We start from the raw sequence: 27544 nt of genomic DNA on the forward strand, positions 1-27544 counted from the left end.
ATAAAGTTTATATTTAAAAAAAAATACTATACAAGAAAATGTTCGCATTATATAAAGATAAGGGATATATAATATCACCTACAAGACTCTTGTCGAAATTAAATGAAATCTTCGACGCGGCAGCAATTACAGCGAGGCCGCCCTTTAACCATGTAACGCATCCGCAGAGAATACAAGCAGAAATGTAACAAGAGCAAGAGCAACAAGTGCTCAAGACGTAATTACCCCTCAACTTCGCTTCAGAGACCGTTAGCCGGCTAACAAATCCGCGTCCTGCAGAAACAGCAAAATAAATCGTCAAACTTCCACCAGGATTCATGTCGAAGGAACTCATTAAATTCCTCTTCCTAATCCTCGTTGGAAGAGGGAGAACGTTCAAAGACACGTCCTCATCCGGAAGTAAATTCAATTTCGACCTTTAAACGAATCGAAACGGTGAATCTTATCTTCTTGCTCCACCAAACCAAAGAATCCCCTCCACTCGCTCCCGTGGAAAAAAAGAAATTTTTCACAAAAATACACTAATGAGCTACGTTTCATGATTATATTGACAAAATTTGAAACCAATCTGAAAACGTAGAGATATAGAAATTACAAGATAGTCACTGCAAAAAAATTAGTATAATTTATGAATATTCCTTTTAACACGTACATATCATAAATGTAGTCTCGCTAAATATTTATGCCTATTGATATAATAGAAAATTGGCTGTTAAAATAGTTCTGTGATGTCTATGAAATATATGCATAAATATCTTGTAGTTTCTATGTATATTTTCAGATTAATCCACGTGCTTTCAGTGGATTTTTACACCTTCAAATTTCCCATAAATACATATGATTACGACTACGTGTATTCCCAAATTTATTGTTATTAATGGATCACCAATAATTTATATTACCGATCTGCTTATATTTACTTGCTTGTCTCTCCATAGGTTAATATAAACGGAGTTCCACTGTATAACGAGGGTTAGGAGGAAAGAAGATGGGACGAGACAAAAGTTGGGAAAGACGAGAAAAAGGAAAAACCGCCTGGCAACCACCCTCCCGTGGTGGATGCACCTCCGCGAGTAGCAGCCTCCCTCCAAAGCATGGAACGTGGCGCATGCTCATCCGGGAATCGAACCCGCGAAGGCACAACGTCAGCGGCGAACCAGCCACAGGGATCGTCAGTGCGTTTGGCGAACAGTTCGCGAACGGACGTGTTCCTCGTGGTCTCTTGGAGAACGATCTAAACTCAAACTATAAACACAGGAGAATCTAACAGAAACACGCGGCGATTGCGTCCACTGGTGGTACCAGCCAGCAGAGGACGCGTCATGCTGAAAACCTTCTTCATGTCGTTTCTTCGTGCTTGATTCGTTTCTTCATGATCGATGAACGCTGAAGTTTGCGTGTCCTCGTCGTAAAACGCTTCCTCCATAGGTCTTTAGAGGATTAAAGCATTCAATTCGTGTCTTTGATCTTGGTAACAGGTGAATGACGTGCTGGTGACCTTCTCGGGGAAGCGTGCACCGAGACACCAAGGTCGTTCACGATCAATGTTCGCCGCCACGTGACGAGATTCGCCGTACACTCTGCGTTCTGTTAAAATACTTCCGCGAAGAGGAATTCGACTGAAAATTTCAATATTTATATTTTATAATTTATCATTCTCGGGACCTTCGTTCGCCTTATTTCTTATTCGAAACGTATGAGAAAAAAGGACACCAGAAGAATTCTACTCGCAAGGTATCGATAGCTCCCTTTTCTATATGTCGGAGTATTTCTCTTCTATGAGAAAATAAGCCGTGAACTTGATGTAAATCCTCTATTTCGTCGCGTGATCATGTGGTGTGGTGAACTTTGTATTGTATAGAAATATATCGTACACTGTACATCGTTGAACTTTCGTTGAGTGGTTGGAGATAGAAACACGTGAGAATAAAGAAAAGGAAGAGAAAAGAAAGAGACATAGGAAGAAGGACACAGTGACGTGCAGTGCGATCTGTGGCAAGAAGACTCTAGGGACTATGAAAGCCCAACTACGACGTGACATGGCGGGGAAATCATAAACGGAGAGGGTAAACGAGAGCGAAGGGTGAAGAAATTGGAAAGAACGCGTGGTTTCGGTGAACGTGGCTCCTGAAGACTGGATTTTCGTCAACGTGGCTGGTGAGTCTCGTTTTATTTATTATTAAACGCTTGTCTTATCGTTCTACGAAGAATGTAGGGTGTCGAAACGATTTTCCAGCGATACATGAATGAATATAAGTCTCGTTGAATGAGAAATGGAAACATCAATCTTTTGTAAGAAGGAAAGAGCAACAAGTGTTGCTGCTGATATCGCACCGCGGAGACAATCTTTGATATAAATTTGTAAACACTGGCGCGCACGCGGTTTGCACGCCGATATCGATAAATCCGCGCATTTTGGACTGATTTTTGATTCTTGTTTAACTTGAAGCAAGGATTCTGCACAACGTTATATTAATTTTATCAGCGATGTTTTGGTTGATTAAAAATTGACACAATGTTCGCGGTGCATTAAGATTTCAAAATATCTGGTAATCAATTTTAAATAGCGTCGATATAGAGAAATTCTTGTTCTATTAAGAATGAAATGATTGTAGGTTTCAGACATGCATAATTTTAACTCATTGCACTCTTTATTCATCCCTAGATGATGAAAACTGAATCAATTCTCTCTCACGTAGATATTTCACGTTTGTTGCATACAAATAGTTACATAAAAATGATATTTGAAAATCATTTCCTATAGTCTCTTTTCGTTATGACAATTCACATGCACAAAATTGAAAATTTTTCCGTGTTAGGATAATATTTTTATGTTTTCGAACGCTTGTTTTCTACTCAATAATAAAGGAAGAAGTAAATATTGGTAACTGTTAACATAAAGGTACAGCAAGGAAATCGGAAATTAAGGGGTAAATAGCTTCGTGGTACTTTATCGAAGGCAATTTCGTTCAATTATTAAGTTATCTCCTAAAGGTTCTTTTCCTGAACTAAGCAGCATAGAAGAGAGAGCGAGAAAGATTATTCGACTGAAAAAGTTTTAATAGCTTTTGAAATATTTTCTAAATGCTTTTTCTTTCACATCTGTTTTATAAGTTTCCTTTTATCGACACATTTCCTCGGTGCTGCTCGACTCGAACGTCTTTTGATTGTGAGATCAAGAATACTCGGTATCGATAGCCGATAAAAAAAATTAATATCTGCACTTTTTAAACTGTCTGTTGAAAAAATTCTAGAGAAAGATTTTGAAAGAAAATGAAAGTATCTCTTTTCTTAAAGAACAGATGTATTACGTACATGTTACGTATATTCTATGCATATAAGAATATTATTAGAGTAGTTAAAGAGTACAAATTAGGGTATTTATGTCTCGCTTCCTTGATTCATTAATATATTTGTAAAAGATTGAAAGAAAGAATTTTTTAAACAATTTAGTCATCTTTTTTGTATCATTAGATGTAGCGATATAAGACTAGATTATACTCTCTATCATCATATTGTTGCGTTCGTTGAATGAAAAATCTCCTTTAAATGTGTTAAACCAATTACCATAAAATTTCATATTTGACTTCAGAAGTACACTAATTATTTTCTAATTATAGTCAATCCAAAATCAAGGATATCATATTTTCAGCAACTCGTAACGATCAACCAAACGCGTGAACGACACACGATAACTATAACCTTCTAACCTTATCTTTTCACGTAACTTCATTAATTTAAAATATAATCAAAATTAAACGATCGGTCAAGTCCAGGGGTTAAGTTAGGTCGTCGAGGGGTGGATCAATGTGGCTGGATCACGCGAGTACCGTTCCGTATATCGTGGCTTATCGTCGGCTGGAATGAAGTCGAAAGAATTCAGAGTCTCCTCTGAAATGGCCCAGAAAATATTTGCGTGGGATTCCAGTCGCAACATCTTTCGTTTCCCTTCCGTTGGCGACGCGTGGCGTCGTTTTTGCGACACGACACTTGCCACAATGGCATGTCGTCCCGTTAGACATTACAAGTCCTATTACGCGGGAATTTTCGACGATAACGAAGTCCTGCTCCTTCCTTTTTCCCTCGACATAGTTAATCGACCGAAGGATTGTTAGCTTTAGCTTATTGTGTTCAAATCGTATACTTAACATTCTACAATATAACGTCTGTAGCCTGTTAATTTATGAAACAAATTCTGTAATCAAAATTGCATTTATCGAGTGCCTTCATGAACAAACATAATATTGAAACTATTACGATAAAACAAAGTATCTCGTGTTCTCAAGTTTGGCCCATAGGCTTGGTAAAATACTACACGATATCCCTCTTTATCTAAATTGGTAAGTTTAATATTGAAAATCATCTAGTACATTATAACACCTTAATATTTAAAAAAGGGAGTACGTGCATGTTTGGATGTAACAAGTATCGAGATGTTCGAAAAATATCGAAAGAAGGGTTTGTCAGAAACATGATATTACTAGTCGGAAATTATTTTTTGCTCGTGGTGACTGTTACATTAGCGAGGAAGAATAAAAACGAGTAATATAGTCCGAAACGTTGGATGACAGCCGGTAAACCCCCATTCCGCCAGGGCTTATACTCCATTGGACAAATTGCCGCCAATCATAAATAATTGACAGACAATCACGAGGGATTTAGATTTTCCAGCTCGGCTTGTCCATAAATTTGATACCGGTTTTCGTGACAATTCCGCCATTCTAATTTACAATGCGTTCCTCACATTTACGTCATATTTTTCATACTATCATCTGTCAGACCGAAAAGCAACTAATAATGTTCGTTTCATAATTTAATGAAGCATATCTGCTATGTTCATCTTATTATTGAAAATTCGAAGTATTGGAAGCTTGTAATTTGACAGATTATTAATTGGTAATGTTAATAATTCATGAAATCTATGAATTATATATTTGATGAAAATTTTAATGCGATGACTAATAAACTGCGGATGCTTACGCACCTATAGAAAATCGAAAAACGCAAAAATGTTGGAATTTTTTTGGTTAAAAATTGATAAATTGCTGTTTCATAACTTTGGAAACTATTCAAAATCCTTATGTCGAACGTTGTATTATATAATAGTAAAAAGTTATTCCTTTTGATCTTTTTGAGATCACTGAGATATGGGATATAAGATCCTCTTCTAGATGAGACTTTAAAGTTGTTCATAAGATATATTTTTTTAATTTTTCGTGTATCGTTGCGTTAGTTACAAATAGAAAAATTCTGTTGTCTTGAAAAATTGAAGTACACCTATTTTAAGCTTAATTACAAATTCCTGCTCTGCAATGAAAATATAAATAATGTAAAATTTGTCAAATTCTTATCTTTAATTCTTCGAAGGTAGGAAAAGAGTATTTGCACCTTTCTATGTGCAAAGACCTAAAAACCAGAGTAAATTAATTATTCCTTTGCTCATGCAAATACGAATACCATCGTGTAGGAAACAAATGACAAATTTATTCGTAAAATTCAAAGGCTTCCCTTTTTTGAGAAAAAATCGCTGAGGGATTGGCTCGCGTGTGTCTCGAGAATTTGTAGGGATCGCGCGTGATTCGAGGAACAGCCGTCACGGACACACGTATACATCAAGATCGCGAATACCTCGGAGTAGCATGCCTTCTGTAATCAGATAACGAGCCTCGCAAACGAAATCCCGCGATGATATTTTTGCCTTTATACGTTTAACAAAATGCCATTCGCGTACATTCAAACGGCACGTATCTTCGTGGAAAATAAGCGCTCAGATTGCGATCAATGAAATACCATTGTTTCTAATCTAAATTTATTTCTCTACCGTTGATTGTCTTCTCGTGTTTTGTCAATTACTATATACCATAGTTAACGTACACAATACTATTGGCACACATAGCGTCCACTCAGTTATTTAACTAATTCTGTTGTGTTTTAGCTTTTATGTGTTTCGATGAAATTACTTTACCACCACAGTATACAGTATGAAAAGTCACAAAACGTTGTATTGACCTTTTTTTCATATTTATCATGGTTTCGCAAATATTCACAGTAATATGAAAACTCGCAACTGTTTTAAGAGGTGGTTTCGCTTCTATAAATCGTTTGTTAACTAAAACAAAAAATGCCGAATTGCCGGATTTCCGTCAGCGTTTTTCGCAAAGAACCGTTCAAAGCTTGTTTATTTGAATATCATTAAAAAATAAAACTAGAAAAAATTAAACAACTCTGTGCCGCCAATAGTGTCTTTTGAGTTACATAATTTCTTAAATAAGTATGCGAAATGCATGATCTCTGCATCTTTGAATCTTTAAATACCCCATACATGTATAAAAATCCGTAGTCTATTTGTTAAAACGTTGCACAGAACGTAACTAATACAACTAACGTCGCGAATGATATTCCTAATGACATATACCTAATTTGTCACAAAACCCAGTAACTTGTCTGAAACCTCCCTTAAACTTTAACACACATACATGGATCGAGCTCGAATCGCGCAAAGAACGACGGAAATGGCAATTCCCTTGGTACACAGAGCACATAGGAACTTCCGCCGAGCAGACAAGATACATTTCCGCGTATAATTGCGCGAGATAAGATATAAGGATTTCTGTTTCGAGATCGAGCGCTCGTTCAGGTTGGATGGAAAGTCGGATCCAGGGATCGTGGAGGCAGGAGAACCGCGACATTCAGAAAGGGGTACGACGACCAAGTTTCCGGGGGGTTTTCGGTTGGAACTCGTTCGTAACCGGAGTCCGATCCGGGCCGTAATTACAATTCGAACAAAGTTATGCCAGCCTGGATCAGGCGGGGATGTGTCAAGTATTTAATCAGGGCCGAGTCGAGTCTACGAGAGACAATAGATGGCGACCAACCAACCCTCCTTCTCCTCAGCCTACCTAACCCCTTCTATGGATCTATCTTTCTCTTACCATCGTTTGCCTCCTTCATCTACCCCCTCCTGCTCTGCCAACGCTATGACTAGGGGTGCAATTATGTCGACCTCATTTCAGGACAGCTTCACTCCTCCCTTTGAATTGTACCGTAACTCCTCGTATCTCCCTCTGCCCTTTTCCATCTACATTTCTTTCCCAGGAGATCAACCTTTGAGTTATTCCTCGATTACTGGTAGCTGTACGTTAGTGTAAATTATGTTCTTTTAAATAACTTAGTTCCCTAATTCTGTGTCTTTCATAGCGTTGGAAATTTGGTTTATTTCTAGATTGTGGATTTTGGCGCACCTATTTATGAGGAATTTAAAGGTATAAAGATGAAGAAAATGCATGAATTTCTAAGAATCGACATTTTACGTGTTACTATCTGTTTCACATTTTTCTTTCTTCGCTTTTGGATTCCACAAGATTTTCTTTGCCTCGGATTACGCTCGTTTTATTTCTCTTTATGTAGCTCCTTTTGGTGTTACGTTTACCTCGTTGATTTCTTCATGAGTCTTGTTTAGAGGAAAGCGTCTTGGTTGAGATTCTTCTTATGTGCTCGAATGAATTATGCTGTTCTTCTTTCGCTTCTTGTTACATCGCAGCAGCATTGTAATCGTGTTAGCACGGAGGGTAATCGCACGGAAAGAAGGTTGTTGCTGTTTTGACAAGATATCATAAAGTTGCTTTTTCTTCAGTAGCATTTTTCATATTCAAAGTTGGGTTGACAGTTTCACGGGAATGTAATTGGCCGTGCGTCATAAAATATTAATTGGGTCAACGCGTTCACTTCTAAATTATGCAATAAAATTATAAATCGCGAAATTGTGGAATTGTGGAAAAATATTTTTCCAGTAATCTGTGTCAAACGTATATGTAAAGTTTTATGATATACGAGGGGAAATGTATTGTACGAAAATACAATTATATTCACTATAATAATTATTTTTTAGCACGTAGCATTGCAGATATGGAAAATTGGATTCATAGTGAATAAATATAATTGGTATTTTAGGAAATTTTAGACGAACTAAATTCTAGATAATTATGAAGATGTATCATATGCGTTAATAGTCAAGGGGATGTATTTCTATAATATAATTAATAAATATACTAATATACTAGTTTACTAATCTACTAATGTTCTAATGTAATATTCTCATGTTGCTTGGACTTTTGAGCCTAAAATGTAAACTCAGTAGGATTAAGGAGGATTTGCTTAATTATGTAAAAATACGTTTGAGCGTGCTATTGTGAAAGAAAGATAAGAAGCTGGTGATAAGGCTAATTAAAAGAAAGAAAATAAAATGAAAAGAAATTTAAGCTACGTTGTTCTGTCACTGTATTCTATGTAGCTTTTTTGTAATTTGGTAATTATTTGAGGTCTACACTATCTAATATGAAAAATGAAAATTTCTGTGATTATATGAAGATTACAAAGCAGATTTTATGACATAACAATACAAATTATTTTCAAATAAAGGATCTGCAAACTTGCTTCACCTTGAAAAATAATTTCAGCCAGGCAACAAATTTTGTTTAACGTAACAACAAAGTTCTTGATAATAGTTAGGCGAGCAACTCGTGTCATGATTAATTTAGACATTTATGTTCTTTCTCGCCATTTTGAATTAAATAGCTGGAAACGGAATGTGTTTTTGTTTGTTGCCCGGAGGATTGCTAGTACCACATAAAGATAACAAACGCTGCTACGTCTTTTTCCTTCATGAATTGCAAATTCTCGTCCTCATGCTTCTTCCGCTTTCTTCATCAGCTTTACCATGTGTGTATCTTTGAAACTTTAAATCCGCTTTGCCCGGTTGTGCCACGAGGTACATAAATTCAAACGCTTTTTGATACAGCATCTACCAATGTTCACACGTTTATATACGATGGTATTTCGTTGGTAATTTTATGAGAAGAAAAAGGAGATTATTAGAAGGCATTAATATTGGAACAGCTATTTAATAAACAACGGTTTATCGGTAATCGATTATTCCCAACAGCAAATCGGTTGTAATCAGCAGATAATGTATAAAAAAAAGAATAGATTTTATTTTAAAATGTAAATATTTAAATAAAATTTTATTTATTAATATTCTCACGTTAATATCGCCTAAAAATGTAATAATTACACTGCTAATGCTTATCAACAATTTATGGAATTTTGCAAAACTTATTCTTAATATATTTCATATATTAAAACCTAAACTTCTATTTTATTAATAAATAAATGATGGCAACATTTTCGTTATGAAAGTATGTAATATATCCATTCCAGGGCGTAACAATCAAAACAGGACGAATATTTGCAGAAACTAGAAAAGACTATCTAAACCATATAAGACTCTCTAAACTTTTATATTACCACTAAAAAGAAAATCGTGCATATTATTTATCACAAAGTTGCCTAGCTAACCTATTCCATTATATTATATGAATTTTTCCATAAATCGAGGTCTATGACAATATCCAAGTAAATACACGATCAGTTCTTGGAATTTCGTGGAAACAACGGTGGGCCAGTTAAGCCATTGGGTTTATTACCGAATGAATTTTCCGGCCACGGCCGCGTCGCCGGATTATGCAATTTAAAACGAGTTAATTGAAGTGCAATAAGTCGTTAAAACTCTTGAGCAAATTAATTAATATAAAAGCCGGTTAGAATAGCGCAGAGCTAAAGCGCACAGCTCTCCCAGTCCTGTTGCCTCCAACCCCTTGGTCCCCTTGCCCTAACCAACCCCCTCTACAACCCTTTCTCTCTCTCTCTCTCTCTTTCTCTCCTCTCTTGCTCACCTCGTTGGAGAGAGCAACGGCAGCGGTAACGACGATGGCGCAAGCAACGGCGGGGTCAGAGAGGTAGAGACCAGGGAGGAAAAGTACGGTTAATGAAATAATGTACGCCCGACGTAGTCCTCGAGCACGCAGCGCGCAGCGCGGGATTTAACTTTTCCACGAAAATACTTGCGCAAGCTAAAGAGGCGACACCCCATCCCTTGGCTAGCAGCTACCGGCTACCCTCTTGCCGCTTTGAGTTGCAATCGCGGCGAGGGTGGCGCCCGGTGACTCGATCGTTGAGAAATCAAAGGAAACACGAGACGTAACCTGTTTAATTAAGAACTTCGTACGATAGAGTTGGTATGTAGCCACGTTAATGATTTAGCCCCGGCGCTACCGCTTTTCGCCGATGCCATTTGGCAATCGTTTCCTTTCGTTTGTTCGAATGTTGTACTGTACTGTGCTGTTTGCTAGTAGATGATTTTATTTTGGTAATAGAAAAATTATTAGTATCGGCATTGGATTATTTACGAAGGACACCAAATTATCCAATTTCGCATTAAAGTTATATGAATTTATTAAATAAATTTGAATGGAATAAATAAACCGGAAAGAGGATGAAAGCAATATGAATCCCGACGGATGTTGCGTAATTTGTTATTTAATATTGTATTGTACATTCCTGATGGTGAATAGAAGGAACATACGAGATCGGGAATCCCGACCTTGGATTTCGCGCGACGGAGCCAACACCGTGAAGCACGGGGGAATATTAAATCCAATCTGACACGAAATTCAATATCGTATTATTCGAAAGAAATCGAAAATATAGCTCTTGATGCAGCGTATTACGTTCCGTGCACCGTATTACGTCCCTTTACATCTCTACCTATGGGCGCACAGTGGCCTTTACAATCGCACGAAAATATTCATAACTCGATTTTCAATTTGCGCGTTGGAATACCAGACGCGATATATCCCCGGTTTATCATGCTGTTTCTCCCCCGGGAAACTTTTATTTCGTCGCACTACCAGATAATTAAATATATAAAAAAACGGTGCTGTTGACAAGCGAAATAATAAATCGCGTTAAATACACCGAAATTGAGAATACAGCGTCCAGTTGGAAAACATCGTTTATTAAATCAATCCTGGTCCCGATGTAATCAGAGAAAGTATGAAAGCTCCATCTGAAAATTCGACAAAAGCAGTTCTAAAAAGAAGACAAATTGCGACTAGGCTCGGGCCAAACGAAATAATTAGGACGCGAAAGACAACTAGAACGACGACGAATAATTTGCAAATTACTTTTTTCGTCTTCACAGCCTCTGTTTAAGATAATTAGCATTCATAAAGCGATGAGACAGCGTTACACCTGTCGTAAACTGGTTCCGGCAGCGAGATACAGCCGCGTCTTGCCACAGTCTCAATTAGCTCGGCTTCACAGTTCGTTAGGCCTTTTAAAACCGGTTTCCAGAACTGAATGTTTTCAGTGAGGACACGCGCATAACTGAACACGACTGATGAAAGGGTGAAGCGATAAAGCATTCGAAGGAGGGTCGCTTCTTGAGTCGATATCGATTTAGATTGCGTAACATCCACGTAGTTGGATAATTCGGTGATGTTTGACATGGTTTGACTTCTTTAAATTAGCAAACTCATTTTTCTTAGACGGTTTATCACTCTAAACATAATATTCTTACATTTGGAACTTCTTGTTCAAAAACTTCCGAAACTTTTTTCTTTGACAAACAAGTTCAAGTATCGAAGCTAAAGAATTTGTTATTGTACTTTTCAATTTTGGAGTAAATCTCACAAAGTATTTATACCCGAAACGCTAAATATACAAGCGTCCAAAACATTTTTCCCTCACAAACACACCAAAATATCAAACTCAAAAAATTGTCTATCTAACAAAACACTTCTGTTCATAAATTATTTTATTGTATCCGCTGTATACCTCAATAAACAAAACAATGAACGTTTCAACGCGATCGACAGTGGTTGTAAATCGGGTTCTCGCTGGAGCAAAGATCCGGCCCGGGTAATCTTCCCTTATCAGAATGGATCGTATAATGCCTCGTAACGAGGATGCAATGTCAGCTGAAATCCCTGCCACGTAGGGCGGCTCTGCGGAGGATTGTTGGATTCGCAGGAATGACGAAACGCATCCTCCGTATGTAACCGTGTACAGGTGCACACGTACACTCTCGTTCATAACTATTACGACACTTTTTGGTTTCGGATAAGTTTATAAAACACGATAATTCGTTTAAATCATCAAGCAAACGATTAACCGATCGCGATTTTGCACCTGTACAAGATAAAAACTTGTAGAATCTATTTGTAAGAGTAGCAAGAGGAATGGGCGATAGTTACGAATTAAGAATCATACGTATCGTACACAAAATTCCCAAACTTCGTTGGAAAAGTTTTGTAACTTGCAACAGTTCGCTTAAAATCTCGATTGAAATTGAAAATTACGATAAAAAATTGGATGACACGAGTGCCAGGATTGGTTAAAGTAACATTCGCGAGATACAGTTAGGAAAAATAAGAAGAAACTCAACGTTATTATGCAAAGATAGGATTTTTATTCTGACGTTGGACACACGAATTCATCTTAAGATTTTATGATCTTGGTCTGCCTCTGTAATAGTTTGCGTAAGTTTCAAATCAAATGATAATTGTTAAAGGCTTTAGCAAGTTCCTAATTCTCAGATTAACTTTCTCTAAGTGTTCCAGCACTTATGAACCTGAGTGTACATACTCGATTCTGGCTACTAGCAAGAAGCACATGATCCAGAGGCTAGTAGAGCAACAAAGAGGGTGAGTTTGGAGAGGGTAGGAGCGTAAACGGACGAGCATGCGAGGCAAAGGCAACCAAGCGGGGAATCGGCGGGAGCTAGAGCTGAATTAGCATGGCTATCTGGGTAATATATTGGACTGTATCGTTGGACACGACCAGCCAGAGCCACGTGATATACTGACACCCCGGCTTTTATTGGCAGTACGTAGTCCACCCTCTCCCTTTTCGGGATAGCCTCACCTCTGCCCGGCCCTTGACGCCCGGCTTATCCACTTTCCCTGTTAATCCGGCAACCGTAGTCCGGACCACCGACGCTAAAAAATGTATTCCCTTTCCATTACTTTTGCCATGCTTCCGGAGAGTCCTCCGCAACGACAGCGCCTAGCATTGGATCCCATGTCTAGCTATTTTCGAGGTTCGGCTGCAAGTGGAAAATAAATTTTGTCGTCAAACTGGAGAACTAGAGGTGGTTGTTCCTTGCGGTTTATTAGCGTGTTGAAGCTGATTGATTGGCCATGCTGTAGATCTTCGTCGAGGGAATAAATAAATGTGGTTTAAATTGGGTCTTTTAAAGTGGTGCGTTGATGGAGATTGCGTGGATCTTCATGATTGCTTCACGAGGAAATATGTGAATGAAGTACTTTCATTCTCGTCCATAACTCACGAGATACTTGTAAATTTTAAATACATATAGACGAACGATTCCGTGAAACGATTAGATGATCCTGGTTATTTTATGTAAAATCGTCGAATGAAGAGATTCTTAAATAGAGCCGTTCAAATATTCGTAATACATTTCTATGTCATGAATGTCAATGAATATTTTAATCTGCTTTAAATCTTTATCAATCTATAGTATGTAAAGAAAAACAAATAATTGAATAATCGACTGGAGAATTCATGGGCAGGTGTATTAAATAAACTGTTCACCTTTCTCACTGTGTGATTGATAGATACCAATAAAGCATACTCTGGTTTTGTCAAACTTGACATAGTGCGGCTGCGGTACTTTATCTGTTCTGAAAAATGTTGTATGTTACAGATTTCGGACTCGTGAATCGGGTAAATTCAATGGAATTTCGAAAAAATGAAATTCCCTGGAGTATTCGAGTAAATTGGAATAGTTTTTTTATTTTCTTCAAAATTGAACGTATAATTCTATTTTCTATTTCATTTGGTACTTACACCATGTTTATGGTTGTGGAAATAATTTGGTATAATATACGAATATAAGCGTGGAAATAAGTCAGTGAAATGGCGTGAAAAGTTAACCGAGTACACGCATTGGCGTGATCGCGAAGCTCGTGACTTGGCTATCGATCGTCGACGGTAATTAACGCGCGGTACACCCGAGAAAAATCGAAAACGATCAAGCGTCGGTACACGCAGCTAACTAATTACCCGCCGTGGATCGTGATTGCACCGCTTTGTCAGTCTCTCTGACTAGCCCTCGTCTAACCTGCATGGATTTGCATTCTGATATTTGTTTCGCGAAAACGTCGCTCTATTTTTAACCGATATCTCCCACGATCACGCGCATCAACGGTCTAATAGTTTACCGTGACACATTTGCTATCTGTCTATCTGATGCTTGTCGCACGTTTATTTGTCATCGGTAAAATTAGCACTTGTCCCTTGTTTCATCATTAATTGGGCAACTCGTATTCTCAGTAACCACAAGGTATTGCTTTCTATATTGAATTTCGTTATCTTCTTTTTTATTGATTATTTATAATTGCATAAATCACTATAGTAGTAATAAATAATAATAAGTGAATAGTATAATCAGAATTCAAACGAGTTTTATAATTTTTACAAAAATATGTTCCATTAGAATTCCTTAAGTTATCTTTTACGATTTTATTGATTTTGAAATTTTCATTCTTCGGTATTCCAGTGACGGATAAAAATTTCTTAATGTTGAATGCGATATAACGAAAGGGACAAATATGAATAATTCTTGTAGTTTTCCAGTGAGAGTTGTTATTAAACATTACTATAGAAAGACATTTAAAATGTGAGATTTCTTCTTTTTGATAATAATTGTTAGTTGTTTCATTTTACATCGAATAATAATTTATTCATGACACGATTCATACTATTCGAAAAGGACATAAACCAATTCCAAATAATTATATTATAATTTCAATAACGAATGATCTATGGCGCGTGAAACGTGAAAAGACTAGGTAATCGACAGGTTAATTGAATAAATCGTTCCTCTTCGTTCCCTTTCTTTCAGTTTTATGAATTCAACATTTTCTATTTTTACTGACGCGACGCTTCGAATATTATGTTACTAACAAAGAGCTTCGTGCGTTACTTTCCAACAAAAGGTTATTTATTTCGCACAATGGATGACACGTTTTTAACAATTTGACACTTTTTGTATCGCCGGTTTACTTTGCAATATTTTAGTTATTGATGATATAGAGGAAATATTGCATGCAAAATTTTACGCCATAGAAGTGAAAAATTATTTTTTGAAGTAATTACCGCTGCATTCTTTTTTTAATGGAGTTTAATAACGCTAATGGACATTTAGTTTGACTACTTTAGGTGCCAATATCCCCGATTGCTATTGTCCTTCCTAACTCACTTTAAGGTTCAGTTTTTGATTAATCAATTCAGTCCTATGAATAGCAATTATTTTTATATCAATTTCAATTTTTCGATTGAAACTTGTTCGGGGGAAAATTCTTTTTGAAACGTAAGAAAGGATCAAGTGAAACAGAGGATGATGACACAATCTGGAACTTCAAGGTCGCCGATCGAAGACCGAAACGAAAAACGTCGCATCGCCCGGTTCTGAAAGAAATCCGGAAAGCTCGGAGTGGCTCGTAAAGTTTTAACGTTTGTGGGCCGTACGAGCGTTCGAGTAAAATAATACGATCGGTGCGTTTCTGAAAAGTGGCTTTCCAAGGCTGGATCGCTCGCTTCGCGTGAATTCGTTCAGATTTTAACGAACAACGAAGGAACTTTGAATCGTAAAACTCGATCGAGAAAGCGAGAAAGAACGGGTCCGCGGCGTTGGCGGCGAGGCCGAGACGTTTCGGGGTCGTTTTAAAGCGAAGTAAATCTCGGGGATAAATCGGTCGCGTCGAAGACCAGATCGCAATAACGTAAAAGTTGTGTGACACTGAAGGTGGAGGCAAGAGACGCGCACCTGTGCCGAATAGCCCACCGGTATATATGTAACGCCTTACTTTGTTCGACTGGAATGTGTCGCGCGAGACTCCGTTCTCTTCATCGATTTATTTTAGTCGAGGCCTACCCGTGCTTGTAGACGAAATTTGAATGTTAACTTTCTTGTAACGGTTCTACGAACGAGTTACATTTAGTTTGAAACTTTATCAATATGATTATGGTAGCCGTGTCTTGTTCTAGTACTAATGAAATTTCACTACTGCGTACATGTAGTACTATGGTATGAATAGTCGTCACCGATTTTTATATTTGAAATTTGTTATCTCTTTAAGAAAGAAAAATGATTCGTAATGTTTTAAGATTTATAGGAAGAAATATGGTACTATATTTATAGGAAAATTCAATGATAAAAAGGTAGAATAATAATAATAAACAATCAAAGAAATATATACTTCTCATTTAGAAATATACGACTGGATCTCATGGTGCTTTACAATAATTATTACAACCATCACAATAATTTGAAAGCAATAAAATTGTAATGCATTCTGTGAAAAATCTGTTTTACTATACTTCTCTATCATAATACAATAAATTGGAAATAAAACGTCCTATATTGATTTCCATTGAAATTTAAATGACTTTAACCAGTACATTGAAATTTCCATTGCTTGTAGGTATTTTGCTATTGAAAATTTTACAAAAGGTAGCATGCATTCAAAGCTACTAAATGAGTTTTATTTGAATTTAGTAAATAAAAGCAGCCATCCAAACACTGAATATTCTAGAGAAGAATATGATTGAATATCGATTTTATTGAAATACGTCAACGCATTATCAATACACTATCTTCTTCTTAATTAGCAATTAAAGAATCGTTGAGACGACTATCCATTATACCATCTTCTTCAATCTATAATTACAGCTTTCATTTAAATTTTGAATATTATTTTTCGAAGAAATCAAGCAACCGCTCACTTACACACGCTGTTTAAGTTTACGAATCAAATCTAACTTTCATTATCAATAATCGTATTATAAGATTTCTTACATACCTAAGACCATTAGGAAGATGTCTAGAAAGAAATAATATTTATGCGTGCACACTATTTTCATTATAGATGCTTTATTTTAAGTAATAATTTCTAATCTACCACTGTTTCGTTCGATTATTTAACAAATTTCGTTAAAACTCCCCAAAAATCCTACATAGTAACGCTACATACTTACATTCTTGAATAATTGCATTGCATAGCGAATGTATTAACTGAAAGAATTAAATCACACGGACGCGAACCTAAACTTTACAAAGAAGAAGCTATATCTCTCGATAAGACTATAATCGCAAAGAATCTTCGTATAATCCTTATTCTTCGGACGACATATCGCCCATCTTCCTATATCGCTCACAAATCTCTCAATAGAATTATGACAAAATCGAAGAAGGAAGAAAGGAAACAGAAATCGGTTATCCAGCCATGTATACCAAGTAAAACATTGAATGAAGAGATTGTGCGTGTACATGGTAAAAAGAAAAATATTAAAAAAAGAAAACAAAAAGAAATGAAAGAAGGGAGAGCCGATAGAGTCAGGTGGAAAGATTCAGTCTGTTCAGTGACTAGCAGCGGGTTTTACACGCGACCTGTTTACACGACAATACCTTTGACACACTCGACTCTTGTGGTATCACGACTTCAAGCGACATTTCTATCTAGCGTGCGTTCTCCTTCAAATTGTACGTCTTCTGCACCGTGCGCTATTGTATTCTTTAGCAGCGTACCTTGTAAGAGGGTGTTTTCAAACAGAGAGTCCACCGGTGAGGTAACGTTGAATCGTTCGTCGAGAACGTCTCTCGATTTTCAAGCTCCACGGAAGCACGGGGAATTGTTCTCGGGATGTGTACGAATCGACGCTCTGACGACTTGTTACTACTCTTTCGACCAAGTTTATTGTCGACCCGACAATGCCACGCCTTTATGTTTGCATGAATCTCTCGTGGTCACGTGAGCCATAATCTGAAAATACGTTTTTCTGTAGGAAATTGGATTTTTAAATTATTTAGACCTTTGATGGCGTAATGAAGCACGATGAAGAATTTAGAATAAGGAATTTAAAAGGTATTAGGTTGGTGCGTATGAAACTTCTTTTTTTCCAGTTATGTCTAATAATTTATATACTTTGAGATTCCTTACAATATTTTAAAATACTTAATAATTTCTTATAAATCGTCTTATAATATCCTAACATTTTTATGTGATATTTCTTACGAATTATACAACGTTTTAAGCGATATACGATTTTATTTTGTTTTATAAAAGATGGAATAAAAATGAATATTTTTAACTGTATAGTTTCACGGGTTTACGTTTGTACAGGGAATAAAGTTCTTATGCGCATCTTGTTTACATGTAGAATATGTTTGATTCCGTACCAACAGGAGGTTAATAAACATTCGTACCCGTTTCCCGTTGCATTGTACGCTTTCTACATGCTACACCATTGTATTCTTTAGCACCGTGCTTGGAAACGGCATCGAATGTAAGTATCCGTGCTATCGCGTTGGTGTTAACCAGTTACATCAACGTTTTTGTACGAAGATAACATGGTTGCTCTGCAAGTGAATAGCAGTTTTATTCTTCGTTTATTGGTTTGTGGTATTATTGAAGTTTTTTTTACTGTAAGAAAGTACAATACTACTAATACCTTTTTTCATTGATATTTTATTCGAAAACATATTGATCATAAACTTAATGAACGATATATAGAGGTAGAAAAATTACATATCATCACGAGATCTCAGGAAACAGAGAGATAAGAAAATAAGCATTACACCAAACATCTTATTTTATCTGTGGGACCTGTTATGAACTAACAATACAACATGGATCATTCCACAGTTACAGAACAACGGCCTCACGGTCTTCGAAATGGTCATGGATCATCACAGGCAACTAGGAATACGTTGTGGAGAATTGTGCATCGTGGGACATCCATATAACTATAACAATGGCTAAAAACCAGCCTCGAGAACCATAGCCATAATGTCATAGTCGTATTAGTCGAAATCTCAGGATTCAGGGTGACTTGATCTAGTTTAATCATCTAAATGAAAAATTTACGTTTCATTCCATTAAGCATAAATTGGCCCCCATCTTGGCTTCGATCTTAGGATATTATCGAATGTTATTTTGAATGTAACTGAAGACGAAATCTAATCGAATCATCGTACTATAAATTCAACTCGTTATCAAATAAACTACTATACTGTTACTTAAATATTTATATCGTAGATTTTTTACTGATTCTGTAAGCATGGCAGATCTGTAATATATCCACAGTTAAACGAAATCTGTGAGCGTTCATCTGGGAGATCGATATCGAACAGTTTCGCTCGACTAAAACGATACACAAGCAAACGAGAAAGAGGAAGTGAGAGAGAGGGAGAAAGAGGAAGGGGGAAAGGGTTGGTCTGTGACATCGGAGCCAGCTTGTCGAGTTTGTTCCCGATGTTTGCCGAATGCAGTCAAAGTGCATGTGAATTACCGCACTAACCTGGTCTCAACCTCTACGCTGTCAGCGTGCTACGTAATTAAAACATTCTTGTCACTGAGCGAAACGTCACAGCAAACAGAGATACCGATCATTTCGATTTGAATTCATTTGGTGGCCAAATAAATTAGCATCAGGGGGCGTCGCATCGACGACTCAACAGGAGACGAAAGTATACGCAAAACGAACAACTGTTGAACGTTATATTCCCTATAAACACGCCATTCAAAGATCACAGTTGGAGGCATAGAAGGCATGAAAGAGGTGGTAATAAAATTCCACGTTTCTATTTGAAGATATCGAAGGTATAAAAATCTTAGTAATAAGATATTGCACAGTAGAATAAAGATAAAATGCTATTGGTATCTTCCAATAAAATATAGTAGAGTTACAATAATACGAAAATATCTTTCGCGTAAAAGAATAAGAATTCCAAAATTATTCCAATGAAATTCAGCATTATAATGAAGCAAATTAACATTTTTCACCGAAATAACGTATGAATATATAACGCATCTGGCAAAGAAATAAACTTCTTAAATAATTTCATTGAAATTCAGAACTGTAACAAAATATTTCACGGCAGAGGAAATTAATACTATTCAATAAATAATTGAAAATACAGAATCTCTCAAAAGGTAAGAACATCCATTGAAATGCAGCGTTGTAATAAAATCCCATGGTTCTACTTGAAAATATCGAAGGCATAAAAATCTTACGCGAATACAGTACGTAGGAGAGGATAAAAACAACCCTCGTTAATCCTTGGAACAGCCACAGCCGGACTATTCGCAACACATAAAACGCCCTCGAGACAGACTTGTCGCGCCAGGCTTTAAATGCGGTTCAACATTCCATAAAACATGGCACTCGTCATGGCTAGAGCATGCTCCTGAACCACCATGCACAGTCTGAGTACTCGACTGTCAGAGTCATGGGATTATTTATGCGGAACCTCTTTGCCCGATGGTCGTTTTCTCACTATTTATTGGCCCTGGGAAATGCGGCCTCTACGTTCGCGGACCAAATCCAGAATCGATTTCGACTGGGTCGAGCAGCTCCTTAACTTACAGTATCGTTACGAACAGGGAAACGACCCCAGAATACCAAACACATATTTTCTAAAGACAAATGACCTTCCTCTTATCGATCAAGAAGATTTCAATCTCTAGGAATGCTTTAAACCTTCCATTTCAAGAACCCTATGAATGATAATGGCGTTCTTCCGCTATTACGCATAGTATGTAGGTTAAACGAAATTGCTATCGGGACGAGCATTAACGACTACTAAAATAAAATATGTCAAAGATAAGTATTCCAATGAAATGATATTAGTTGAGGGTTACTATGGAATCGAGTTTCGATTCTAACTGTTGTAATAATTGGCTTTCTATATAGCCAATTATTATAATACAAATTTAGTTAATATCTGAATCGTTATATATTTTTACCATCTGTTGATCAGGTTTAATCCAATTTTTCATAAGTCACAAGCAGGTGTTCATTTTACACCAACAAATTAATTTAAAATTTCTAATCCTTCATTGAGTAAATTAGGAATAGCAATATCGTATTGGCCAAAGTATTTTGAAACAGTGTAATAGGAGAAAAAGTTAGCCCATTTGGAAGATACAATTCATTATAGTGGCCATTCTATCGTGTTATTCGGCATTGTTTCACTTGGTCAATATTGGGTATCCACCAATAGGGTACAAGTATTCCATTGGTAATTTAATTAATGTCGGTGGCAGAAGATTCGTGCCGAATGAAAGACAGATCCACGAAACTCTTTTGCCCTGGGAGTTCGATCTTTTCTACTTCCTCCTCAAAGGTCAAGCCGCTTCTATTCTTCGCGAGGTTTTCTCATCCACTATCGGCTCGTCCTTCTTATCTACGAAAGTCCGAAAGGCTTTTCGCTTCTTTGATTCGGGAAACAAAAGACCGTAGATTGAAATTCGCTTGTTGTATCTTGGCTACCTTTCTATCGGATTCAACGTTATACTCCGATAAACCCGTCGATTCGTGATTTGGATGTTGCCTTTTACTCTTCGATTTTTCTGTAGTGGTTTCGGGTCCCTTTCAAGGATGTGATCGAAAATGCTGCACGTGATCCTACAGGAGCCACTATGAATTCTAATCTTGTATTTAAGATGGAAACCAATACGAGAGGTTTCGTAGATAATGATTCGATTTCTTTTATCATAGCGAAATGTAAAATTGTGAAATTTTTTTTATATCGAAGCTCATTAATTAACGAATTTTTAAATTAATTTAATACAGGATCAAGAAGTCATGTTTAATGTGAAATGAATACTGAATACTAATGAATGAAGCCTGTGTATAGGATTTGTACATGATGATACGATCTCTTTCATCGCATCATAATTTTGTTTATATTAAATTTCTCCGTTTATCAGATTTTTTAATTAATTTAATGATAAATAAAATATGAGAGTCTAGCGTAAAATCTACTATTGAAAATCGTGTATAGAATTCGGAATAAATAGAAACAGAAACTAAACTCCTATTTGCCAAAGTTTTATTCTATAGTACTTTGTCCTATGTTTAAAATAATAGTATCAAATAACCGACGATGTGTCAATTTTATTAGAAATTGATTGTCGAGTAAAAAGAGATTACATGATGGGAAAGAAGGTTAATGCATAATTTTGTTGAAAAATTTCTCTTCTTCTAAATTATGGAGAAAATGTTACAATAAACATTACAATAGCGTTGATTGATGTGTCGGTCAAGACCTCAATTAACAGAAAAGTTTGGTTAGTCGAGAAACCACAAATTCGAATTGTAGTTAATTATATTCCGCTAATAAATTTCGACATTTGCTGGGCTTTGCAAAGTTAACTTCCAGGCGACTTTCCAAATTCTACTAACTAATATCGTACAATAGCAATGTATTAAATTTATAATATAGATTCTAACGCAATCTATATATGTATATGTAACATCTATTATTGTTAAATATTTAATCAATCGTTTGAATATTTCATCTTTTTATTACTTTCAAAAACACAGTTTCGTGCTTTTGTAATTTTGTAACGTGATGTAAACTTTTAAATTTTTATTTAAAAATACAACAATGTTAGACCAGAAGATATTAATGTTTCAATTGACATCAAAATCGTTGCGATGGCCACAAAATTCAAGATACGGTGGTTTCGAAATATGAAAAACGTTTGTGACTGCGCTCGAAAATTTCATCGATGCAGAGATTGAAAAACAAGCGAAGAAAGAGAAGCCACGCTGGAACAATGGCCATATGGCCGATTCCGAATGCTTGAGAAAATTCGGAACGGATAGCAAGGTTTGTCTATGCTAATTTATCGTACCATCACTCTCCTCTTGATCTTTGTATACAAGTGTTCTTTATTCCTCTTTGTTTTCCTCGTCACTGACTCTCTACATCATTAGAATATTTTATGTTCGAAAAGATGAAGAGTAGGTTCGATTTAACCCTTCTGGATTAGCTTAAGAAAAAAACTTTCGTCGGTTCTTGAATTTTTATCATTATAGAATACCTTTGCAGTCAAGCAATCAATCGGATGAACTTTCTAAAATTTTTCTAAAAGTCTCTTCCTTCGCGCGAACTTTCGTCTCGAATCTTAGAACGTTATTATTACGACTTTTTCTTCGATGAGTTATGGGACTGGGTAATCCTGAGCCGAATTAGTGAAAATTACGTTTTAGGAAAGTTGAACTGTTTCTTTTCCACGACGATGAACAAATTTAAATAATTATAAAACATATAAAACAGCAACTTAATTACTCGATAAATTTCTATATATAATACGTCATCATACAAAAATAGAACGTGTATTCAGTAACTTCAAAGGCCTATAATAGGTATACAAATTTGGAACACTCACTATCGAATATCTTTCAAAATAATTTTTACTAGAGTCAAAGATATTTATAGGCTGTAACAATAGCTGTATAGATCGATTCGAACTATCGTAAAACATCGATTTTTCGGCAAGCCAATCGGTCAGTAAAATCCTACGTCAAAGTTTCTACAATCAATCAGATCATCAGCGCTTCGCAATAACAATCTCGAGCAATTCGTTGGCATTTCATTCGCATTTCGTCAACATGGTGTCTTATAAAAGATGTTCGCACGGACCGTTTACAGAAGACAGTGGACAAGGGGCGATTCGAACGAATGGCTGCCATAAAGAATGTCATCGTGTATTCGAAGACATCGGGATTTTTCTTGTGTCCACAGGCTCGGACTCGGAAAATCGAGCTACCGGGATAAAACGTTGTTGCAAGCTATGCAGAGCTGCGCAGCTTTGCTCTCCAGCCTTGGCTTCGATGTAAAGAGATCCCGTACGTACGGAGACGTATTTCACTGTTGAGAAGATTTCACGTGTTGCCCGAAGCTTCTGTCATGCGTTTACTTTTTGCATTAGCTGAGTTGAAGGAAATCCGGTATTTGCAAAAATATTAGATTTATGTCCGGAAAGAACGACGCATCCTATTATTCGATGAACATGGTTTGATGGCTCGTTAGCTAAACAGGAGAAAGAAAATTTCCGTGTATACGCGTATGAATGTATATTCACATATAGTATATAGGTTCACGATAGTATTTGTATAGTTACCATGCGAAACTTTTGTATGTAAATATATTATGTATGTTAAAGAGAACTTTTTGAAATTTCATTAGCAGTGTAAATTTACATAGAAGCTACAAAATATGTATTGCAAACATGCACTTAGTAAAACTATTAAATGAACATGAACTGTTAATTTGAACAAACAATTAGTCCTAAAGATGTTCTTACTAAATAGCTTATTAACATAATCAATAATTGTCTGCTCGAATGGTGATCTTTGTAAAATGTATACTTACGATAAATATCTTGTAGCTTATTAATATTTTTGGTTGAAAACTTCTGAATTTGAAATATACATTTCTTCATGAGAATCTCACGAGAGATAGAAAAATTAGACAAAAAGTTTTCTTTGCAACAAGGACCAAGTATTAGAAGCTGACACGCTCCGTGGAAAGGGATTACATCAAATTTGAATAAACTAGCTGTTGCTCAGAGAGCGTGAAACTGGCGTGCATAGCCACAGCTCGAGTATGTTTGTTGCTCGTTTGCGGTGGCCTACGTTTTATGAAATACTGCTTGGCGAAAGTTCGCTGTGGACCACCGAGTCGCTGACACCTGCAATCTGCGTTCTCAGCTGCATTCGAGATGCACGTCGGGTTATCTTACGCTGCTAGGTGTATTTCACGATTACACCCACCCGCCTGTTTGCTACGCTACGCGACCCACGCAAACCGAAAAACATTCTCTTTTGTTCTTCTTCCTGTTTGGGGTTTAGAGTATGTTCCTTCGTGGTTTAGCATTTTAGCGATGAAGTTTGTCCAGTATCGTTCTGGAAATATTAATACGCACTATGATCCTTTTGGATATTGAAATCTCTTTAAACAAGCTTAGTTTTATGATATCGTTTAATATATTGGGTACAATGTGAATAAATATCTAATTAAATATTTCTGTAAATTGCAACGATTAGATATGAAATTGTCTAACCTAATAGAACCTACTATTCGAGAAACGGATTAACTTCTTCATCCGTACGGTTTCTTGTACGATCTATCTGTATATCTTTTTCGTGTGTATATCTTGTTCGATCTATTTTTAAGAACAAATCGAATTGCACGAGTTTTTTTATATCATATTTCCTGTACTGAAATAATATTCCTAATTTAATCGTAGTATCTCTGTATTAGGCCAATGAACTGTAGGAGTTCGATACATCACTATTTTAAAATTACTAAGCAAATTCAAATAAAGATTCGAGTTAACTCGTCATTCAAATTTCTAAAATCATAATTTCTTTATTTAGGAATTCTCAGTGAAATCGTGTCTTATTAATTAATTGCCGTGAAAGTTAATTATCGTTATGATGTTAATACTCTTTTTCTTTTATACTATAAATTAGGAAGTATAATATTGCTAACGCTAAATTACATTCTATGATATAATACTATTACTAGGTACGTAATATCGTTCAATTCCATCTGATCGATGAAACGAATCAAATGCTACGATATCAGCTTACTCATATCCGAAACATTAGAATTGCAGATAAATCACGGCGCGACCGAGCAGAAAATTATTTATGCTCCTGGTCTGTCTAGGGATTTGGAACTTTTAATAGTTCAGTGACGTTTGTTTTCCAACGGGGGCCGTGTATGACGCAACGCATATTGGGATTCTCGGTCGGAGCATCTTGCCACCTTATTTCCAGGAAAGTTTCACAATCGAACTTTCTTGAGTTGTTTATGACGTCGGTAGGTCGCCTATGTGACTGTCCAACGTTGAGTTACGGTGCCTAACTTCAATATTTAAGAATGTCAGTTTCTTCAAGTGTACGCAACTATTTGGAATCTTTCAAAGTCTCTCAAATGTCTCGCTGAGTTTTGCATAAGACGAAAATCATGGTCAAAGGAAAATCAAATCGATTACTTAGACAGATAAAAAAATGTGATTTTTCAATATACAACGTCACTGTCTTGTTTTTTTTTTTTTTTTTTTTGAAAAACTTTGTTTTTTCTTATATAGAGAGTTAAACTACTTGTTATGCGAATCAGTCACCATTGTGTATTTAAAAATAAAAACTTTAGAGAAGTAGTAATCGTCTATCTTACAAAGTTAATTTGATATCAATAAATTGCTTAAACATGTTAAATTTAACAAATATTTGGTTTTACGATTTATACTTTCGAGTGAAAACTATAAAGAGAATTGTCCTTTTTAATTTCTTAATTATTCACTCACGACGATTCCGGGTGGCAACTGCGGAAGTGTAATGAGCATCTCTCGAGTATCCTCGGTCTCGTCCGCCATTTTCACAACATATTTCTCTCTTTCTCGTAGCCTCTTCTTCATCCATTCTTGTCCCAGGCGGCTTTTACTCGCAAGTCACAGGAGATTATTAATAGCTTGCTCTCGTGTGAATTATCGTGCACTCTGCGAGATATGATCGAGAGCACGCGCGACATTCACCAACTTCGCGCGTTCAAACGCCATCTAACATTCGAAAATTTTCCTCCACGATACTCCTCACATTCTGCAACGTATGTTTCCCATGATTTTCATGTCCACTGTAAAGAATTTATATTTTTTATTTCGATAAAAAAGGAAATTTCTCTCGTATCTTACAATTTACAAATTTCTGTTTGCACGAATACTCACGCTAAATGCTTGTGTTCTTAATGTGCGTTGTTATTTTTTGATATAGTACGTTAATTTATATTCGTATTTTGTAAAAAAAAGGGAAATAAATATGCAAGATAAGAATTTATATTAACTATGGAAAATCATAACGAATACTCTATTTTATGTTATACCATATGCATTCTGTTTATTTTTGCACCTTTAAGTGTCGTATAAATGCATAAGAATACGCTGTCCAACGATTAGCATATTCGTCTGTTGACCTGTGAAATGCTTCGAATCGTTACGCAAAGCACACGGTTTCTTCTTTCCCCGTCGAATCATCGATTCATCGAACAATAGCAATTGTTAAACGAAGGAAATCGCGAAGGAGTTGTCGCGGCGTCCCTTTGACTTCGAATCGAATTCTCGAAATTCCGACGCCGACCTGCACAAAACGCCGGAAAAGAAAGGGACTGAATTATTTATCGGTGAATTTGACTCCGATATTTTCAGCGGCGCGCGACAGATTATTCCGTAAGCCAGGCGCACATGCGAGTAGAGACGCTGCATGATTTATAGCAGGTTCGTTGTTTCATGGATGGGTGAATGTGCTACCACTAGGATCATTCGCTGCCCCTTTGCTTCTCACGCACCATATTTACGAGAACTGACCAAGCGAAAGCAATATGTATACTGGAGGACAGTCATAACTTTCCGGTAATAATTACTCACTTATAGATTCAATCTTTTCTTTAGTTTCTTTTTCTTTCTTTTTATTATTATTAGTGGCTGGACATTGTGATTTCTTTAACTGTTTCACTATGAACGTCATTTGATCCTTTCTTATCAGAATGTACAGTATAATAAACAACTGAGTGACATTTAATTTAGATAAAAAATAAGTTTCTGTATTTAGGAAACTTAATTAACATAACACGAATGTATTTGGGACTAACAACAAATTTGTATAGCGCAGTAATAGGTATAATATAATATTTCTCATAAATACAATGCTTCCGAAATATCACGGAAATTAAAGTAAAGCATCGATGAAATATATCTAGAAATATGAGTTATTCACTAAACCTAGCACATATGAAACATCATCCAATACGGAACCCGCAGACTAACGA

The 27544-nt window shown here is 36.3% G+C and overlaps 1 protein-coding gene across 4 annotated transcripts in view; it reads left to right on the forward strand.

The window, feature by feature from the left end:
* Positions 1–1180: 1180 nt before the first annotated feature.
* Positions 1181–27544, forward strand: part of LOC132906909 (teneurin-m) — a 657480-nt gene continuing 631116 nt past the window's right edge. For 3 of the 4 annotated variants that reach the window (XM_060959519.1, XM_060959522.1, XM_060959521.1), the window contains exon 1: positions 1181–2157. The gene's annotated coding sequence lies outside the window, so the exon portion shown is untranslated. The remainder of the gene's footprint in view (positions 2158–27544) is intronic. The other variant, XM_060959527.1, reaches the window with a different exon arrangement.

Source organism: Bombus pascuorum, chromosome 5 (assembly GCF_905332965.1).
Source record: "Bombus pascuorum chromosome 5, iyBomPasc1.1, whole genome shotgun sequence".
Taxonomy (NCBI): domain Eukaryota; kingdom Metazoa; phylum Arthropoda; class Insecta; order Hymenoptera; family Apidae; genus Bombus; species Bombus pascuorum.